This window comes from Gopherus flavomarginatus, chromosome 6 (genome assembly GCF_025201925.1).
Source record: "Gopherus flavomarginatus isolate rGopFla2 chromosome 6, rGopFla2.mat.asm, whole genome shotgun sequence".
In the NCBI taxonomy this organism is placed as follows: domain Eukaryota; kingdom Metazoa; phylum Chordata; order Testudines; family Testudinidae; genus Gopherus; species Gopherus flavomarginatus.
In genome coordinates, this window is record NC_066622.1 from 29,436,099 (window position 1) to 29,443,604 (window position 7,506).

Below are 7,506 nucleotides of genomic sequence, written 5' to 3' on the forward strand. Positions count from 1 at the left end.
GGCCGGGCGGCGCTCGGGGCGGGGGGGTTACGGCAGGGCAGCGCTCTTTTTTGATTGGGGCAGCAAAAAAGTTAGAGCCGGCCCTGTCCCTAAAGTAGGATGCACTCCAGAAGCAGGGCTGGCTCTACAGTTTTCGCCACCCCAAGCAGCGCACCGAATTGCCGCCGCGGATGGCGGGGGCACTCCCTGTTCCCTTAGGGCAGCAGGCACATTTCCGTGGCGACGGCAATTTGGCGGCAGCTTCTGTTTAGCTGAAGCCACCACAGACAGCTAAACATAGAAGCTGTTGCCGAATTGCCACCATTGCGGAAACATGTGTGCCGCCCTAAGGGCACACAGACTGCCCCTGCCGTCCACGGCGGCAATTCCGCGCGCTGCTTGGGGGCAAAACAACAGGGACTGCCGCCCCTTCCAGATTGCCGCCACAAGGACCCGCTTGGAATGCTGGTGCCTGGAGCCGGCCCTGTCCAGAAGCGGCTAATGCCAAAATGTGCATCAAGCTTCTTGCCCATTCTTAGCAGAGCAATGAAGGCCCTTAATTGATGCATCCCACTCTCTCAGCTACAGGAAGCAAAAGACTAGGATGGAAATGAAACCTAGTTCTTTGATTGGTAATACAGAGCATGATCACTAGGCCAGGGAGACCTCTCCTCTATTTCCCGTCTCACTTTTACATTTTTCTAACATAAGGTCTAGATCAGGGGTCAGCAACCTTTCAGAAGTGGTGTGCCAAGTCTTTATTTGTTCACTCTAATTTAAGGTTTCGCGTGCCAGTGATACATTTTAACGTTTTTAGAAGGTCTCTCTCTATAATATATTACATACAACAATAGTTTAGTTAAGTAAATAAGGATGTTTAAGAAGCTTCATTTAAAATTATATTAAAATGCAGATCTTATTAGTTTAGTGTGATCCTTGTCTTGCTTTTCCTTGCTGAGTTTTCCAGTGTCTGGCACATATTTGGATACTTTAAGCTGCACACAGGCTTCTGAGTGATCAGTTGTTAACCAGGTTCTGAGAGGGGAAAAAGGATAGATTTCATGTGTGAAAATACCTGTTCACGCAGGTATGTGGATCCAAATGCTGAAAGCATTGCAAACACAGTTTTCTTCAAACAGTTAAATTTCACTGGCAGGGACATCCAGCAGGTCAGGACAGAGGCCCCAGGATCTCTCTCAGTAGCTTCAAGTGCACTCCGCAGATCTCCAAACTTTGATGCCCACAATTCTGAGCTTTTTAACTGAATGAGCTGCATTTTGAAATCTTCAACACTCATCCACTGACATACAACAAATCCAAGTCGCTTTTGTTGAACTTTTCAGGTTTAATTAGGAAAGAAAGCATTGGGCCAAATCGCTGGAAATCTTGAAATCTGTTACAAAATTCTGAGTCCAGTTCTTGTATGTACATTCTAATCTCATCGACACTGACAGTGCAACATGTCGATAGCTCTTTTATGTGTTGGAGGTAGCAGAAAGTCAAAGTTTGAATATCCTGAGAAAAAACTACTAGTTTTACAACAAATGCTTTCCAGGTTTCGTAAAGATCCAGAACCATTTGCCCTGCATCCTGGAGATGGAGGTTGAGTTCGTTTAGGTGAACGGTGAGGTTAGTTAGAAACATGAGCTTACACAGCCATTTGTCATCATCCTGTTTGGGTTAGTTTTCTCCTTTTTCCAACAAAAAGGCCTTGATTGCATCAAAACAGTTTACAAAGCACACCTAAACCTTGCCACAGCTTAGCCACCAAATGTTGCTGTGAAGTGGAATGTTGTTATACGTACTGCCCATCTCTTCTAGCTGTGCTTGAAACAGTGAGTCAAAGCAGATCGAGCAACAAGGACATTCACAATTCGCATCACTGTATTCCTGATATTATTAAGCTCTGAATTAGAAATTTTAGCACATAGGTTTTCTTGATGCATAATACAGTGAAATTTGACTGTCAGGTCGCCAATTTGATCTTCAAGTAACTTTTACAAATCCCTTCTGTTTTCTGACTATAGCAGGAGCATTATCTGTTGTCACACACAATATTTTTCTGATGTCAACTCCTTGTTCTTCAAAATGGTTTACCAAAGTTTCCGCTATATCTTCCCCCTTTGTGTCATGCAGGGGTTTTAGGCAACAAAGTTCCTCTTGGATTTCATTGGAAGCATGATATCTTGCAACAACTGCCAAACGTGGAACATTGTTTATATCCACGGTCTCATCAACTGCAACGCTAAAAACTGCTGTGTCTTTTAATGTAGACATCTGCTTTTCATTACTGTTTTCTGTCATTTCATGTATGCATCTCTCAACTGTTTTGGTAGAGACAGGCAGTTATTTTATTCTAGATATGCATCTTTATTTGGTAAATCATTGAACAAAACCTCCAAACTGCTGAGAGAAATTTTTGTATATATTCTGCATATAAACGGCTTTCCGTTTTTTTGCAATGTACTGTGCAATCTTGTAACTTCCTTCTGTGGCTTGATTTTTACTTACACTTAAGCATTTAAAAACACTGCTTTTCTTCTCATATCCTGCTACTGCCTTTTTGATTGATTCAGTCTTGTCTGTTTCATCAAGAAAGGTTTCTCGTGCTTTGTTTCAAAAAGTTGTTGAACAGTTGATGTGCAACAAACACTTTCACAACAGAAAGCAAAAACAGCACGGTCCTTCTTTGAATAAATCCAAATGTGTCTGTCCAAGAAGGCTGAAATGAACAGACATCTAACTTTGCTTTCTTAGGAGCTGACATTTTATCAAATGTACCCCTCAACTTACACTGGAAGAAAAAATTGCGACAGATGGCACACACAATGTCAAAAGCAATGTGCTGTTCCACATGACATGATAGTGATGTAAGCAGCAAATCAGGACTTAAAAATATCCCAGTGCAGTGACGCTGGAACAATTTTTAAGGTGGGGGTACTGAGCTTGGCCCCCTCTTGCCTCTGTCTGAACCCCTCACTGCTCCAGGATGGCAGCAGAGCCCCCAGGACTGGTGGCCTGGACCTGGGGCCGGCAGCGGGCTGAGTGGGGCCAGCAGATGGGACCCTGGGTGGCAGGGATCCGGCGGTTGGACCCCAGGCTGGCGGCAGAGCCCCCGGGACTGGTGGCTGGGACTCAGGGCCAGCAGCGGGATGGCCAGGGCCAGCGGACAGGACCCCGTGTGGCAGGGGTCTGGCGGTAGGACCTCAGGCCGGCAGCAGAGCCCCTGGGACCGGTGGCTGAGACTCAGGTAGTGTGAGTGCCATTCAAAATCATCCCACGTGCTGCCTTTGGCACGAGTGCCATAGGTTTCTGACCCCTGGTCTAGATATTTGTTTTTTCCTGATACTCGGATGACCTGTTGTGAAACCAGGATTTCCACAGTCAAGTTCTGCTTGTATGGCTGTCCTTCATCTTTAACTTCCTCACTGTTGCAGCATCTGTACTTTTAAAAAACAAACACCCCCCTCTTCCCCCTCAGTCTGACACTAATGCACCAGGAGTTTTTCATATGTGCAAAGTGGTCTGTACAGGTTCTTGGAAAAAAACAAGGCATGACAGCCTTCTTGCTGGTGTAGTCACTGAGGGCATGTCTACACTGCCGTCAAAGCCCAGAGTCAATAGAACTCAAGTTAGCAGATCCTGTATTTGTTAACCTAGAGCTTGAGTATCTACCCTCATTTGTAACTCCAGTTTAGGAGTAATTGAACGCTGGATTCCAACCTGGAGCTCCAGCATCTATGCTGCATTATGCAGGCCTGAGTCCAACTACCCTATTCCAGATTTCCTAGCACCCTCCCAAAATGTGGCAGTTCTAATCTTTTGTTCATGGTGCAGTGTAAGAAAACTTGACTGTCCACCAAACTTGACCATCTAGAGGACAAAAATAGTCAGCCTGTGGGATTGTGGGTACTTTTGGTGGACTCCCAGAGCACAGGTCCAGTGGGGCTGCATCGACACTGCAGAGTGCTAGAGCTTGAATCCTGGGTCCTGGCTTGACCCAGCCTCAGACCTTCCATTCCCATGGGGTCCAAGCCCTGGGCTAGCGTGACTTGTGTATCGCTGGAAATTGGGTTGGGGTGTAGGCTTGAGCCTGAGTTCAGACCCTGGGCTTACAATGCAGTGCAGACATACCCCCTGTAGCTGTCTCCTACTGCATCAACATGAGAAATCGGAGCTAAACTAGCATTTCCAGAACATCACACGAGGAACTGCAGGATCATAAACCAATGAATGGATTATTCACCCACATGTAATATTTTTATTGGAGTCAGATGTAATACAGGTAACCCTGAATTACCAAACAATCCATTCAACACAAGTCACTGAATGATGGTATTAGTTGTTCACTAGTAACTGCTCTCATTGGCATGCAGTAAACCAGGCTTGTCACTATAATGTGGCAGAATTACTTGCTTGATATACCTTTATTTTACTGAGAGACCTCCTATAAAATGGTGCAACTACTGGTACAGTAGCTATATAATAAGATTCCAGGAATGTTACTCTGAAGCCTAGACTGTCTGTGGAGTCAGTGTGAGGTGATGGAAGCAGTTGCAAGCTTGGCTGTGAGCTCTTTTGGTTCAGAATATCACCAGGTTCGATCATCACTGGGATTTGCCGCCGGTTATCTCACTTTTAAGTTCTCTACCATATTACATGCCTTCCTGTTGCACAGCTGTATCTATGCTTCACCAAGAGTCCTACACCATTGTGATATCAGAGGTAACTCAACCAATCACCTCCCTTACCCTACAGGTAACTTCCATGCAACAATTTCATTGGTAGTATCATGGAGACTGCACAGATGGTGGATTACTGGGCCCAATTGCCACATCTATGAGGCAGCAGGGGCTTTCAGCTACTAATATACTATTACTGGGCTAGACATAACTTGTGACAGCAGCAGTCATGGATGAAATGAGGGCCAGACTTTCCACACAATTTCCTGGTAACATGAGTCAGACAAACTGCCTGGAATCTGCAATTTCACCTGATAATTATTTCCCAAATAATCTCAATTATTATTCAGATTACAGTACTGTATATTACCAACTGTATGAAATCACTTCGTTTTCTGGGTTTGACAACCTGTCATCAGGTAACCCTGCCTGAAGTGTCCTCCCAAGACAGGCCACAGCACAACACATGTACCTCTACACCGGGCTCCTGATTAAATAACACCCCTCCTTGGGCCCAGTTTATTACAAAACATAATCCCAAAATGTAGTCCATATCTCCCCCACTCCCCAGGAATCTAGTTTTAGTTCTTAAAAGACTGCTTTTCCCAGCAGGAATGCCCCTCATCCTCACCACACTCCAGTGTCTTCCACCACACATAGGCTCCTATTAACCCTCTTCTCTCCCTCTGCCAGGACAGCCACCCCAGCCTCCCAGCTGGATTGCAACCTCACACTTCCCCGCAAGAAGCCCAACACACCCTACTGGGAGATCAACTTTACCCAGGGACCATCCCTCCCTTCCCCTGCTCTTCCCGCTGTTCCCCTAGATCCAGCTCTCCACTGTGGAGACATCAGTTGGTATTCTGCTCTGCTGCTCCCTTGCCTTCAGTCTTGTCTGGCCCCCTGACTCTAGCCTGGGGCGGTCAGCCAGCAAATCCCTCTTGCTGCTCTCCCTACCTTCCCCCTTCCCCCAGGAAACACCTTCTAGAGTCCTCTGGTAGCTCTCACCTGCCCCTGACTCCCACTCATCCAGCTCTGTCTCACCAGCCTGTCTCCTCTCTGATTTGTCCTTGATCTCTTAGGCCTAGGTGCTGCTTGACCCTATTATTTGGCCAAACTCAGAACATCCGTTCTGGCATGGGGGCTCTGGACCTCCCTCACTGACAGGGTGCAGCCTCCCTGTGACACAGCCATCACAAGGCAAAGAGGCCAAGAAAAGGATGTCAGTGGAAAACTTTTCCTGGGCACAGAACAGTGGCCATATGTGAAAGAACTGAGCTCAAAAGCAAATCTACGTACAGACCTATCAAAATAAGTGAATGCAAGTCTGGCATACACTTAGATGTGCAGCTCTTAGCAGCATGCAGGTTAGCATTTTAGGGGCTTTGTTGTTGTTATTCATTTACTGTTTGAGTAAAGTTTGAAATTAACCAGAGATACATTTACCACTTCAGTCCATTTTCTAGCAACATTCTGCTGGAGAACAGCTTCCAGCTGATTATGAGTTTTAGGGCATACACCCTAGAATCACTTTGCAGACCAGTACATTTGGTCATTGTAACTTGCTGAAGAGAAATAAAATGAAACCAAGAGAGCTGCAACATTAAAAAGCCCTAGATCTGGAGGTACTGACAACATAACCTAAACAGATTGTGTAATTCTTGCCCTACTTCCAGTCTGATGAATACAGAACGAGATGAACTGATATGAACCAAGATGGCCAATAAAAGCTCATCTTGCTTCATTATTGATGATTTGTTTTTAACTGAAACTTTTGCCTAGAAACAAGCAGTTTTTGACTGTGGGGACATAATGTGGAAAGCTTAATAGACCAAGAAGCTGCAGGAAATGACGCATTTATCTGATACTGCTAAGAGACGGTCATTTAGGATTTTAAATAGGGGCCCGATAAGAATTCTTTTTAATGTAACTAAATTATTTATAGGTGAAACCAACTTGGAGAAGCTTTTGCCTGATAAAAAATACATGATTTTTAAAGGCCTCCATGTCTTAAAAACATAGATTGCATGACTGAAGACATTTTGCAATTCTCGTTTAATTGCAGTAAAAACATGGCAATGAAACCTCACCCCCTTCATCTGGCAAAAGTTATTCAAATCTAAGGAGAACGGTGAGGGCGCTTGGTAGCTTTTGAAAATCAGGCTGTTTACTCCTAGTCTGACTTTCATGTGCTCAGAATCCACAGTTGAGGCCACGTTTTTCAGAGTTGAGCAGCAGCTCCCATTGTGACACTGGGTGTCCAGATTTTCAAGAGCTCAGCATGCTGGGTAAATGGGAGCTGAGCTCTCAAGGAAAATCTGGCTGCTTCGGTAGGTCCTCAGCTGTCTTGAAAATCTGGCCCTTAATTTCTAAATACGTATGCCTAACTCTAGCCAAGAGAGTGTTTTTTAGCTAGAGTACATTTTCCCCAGAATCCACTGGGAACAGACTGTATCCAGCCATAATTTCATCACTTGGTGTTTTGGATCCAGTAGATTCTCTTCCCCCTGATATAACACAAGCAGCTGGAGGGTGGGATATCTTTCTGGGGGAAAATACTATGTATGAGAACAGCTTTTCCTATGATGTTTTCAAGGAAAAACCACGGAAACAGCTGGTTCCTTTGCATGACAGAATAAAGGTCAAACAGCAAGAAGAAACTAAAAAGAAACTGAGAGCAAATATGGAAAAATTGGCAGACCGTGAAAAGCAAAGAGAAACAGACAGAATGGAGGAGACAAATGAAGCTAACACAGAAATCTAGAAAAGGCTGTGAGAATTTGGAGGAAATAAAGGGAAGGGAAACTGAATTGGTCAAGTCCTATAGAAGCCCCAAGGATTGCTC

At 44.9% G+C, this 7,506-nt stretch overlaps 1 protein-coding gene across 1 annotated transcript in view; it reads left to right on the forward strand.

The window, feature by feature from the left end:
- CARD19 (caspase recruitment domain family member 19) overlaps positions 1 to 7,506 on the forward strand; it is a 151,847-nt gene that overhangs the window by 72,467 nt on the left and 71,874 nt on the right. The window lies entirely within an intron of this gene.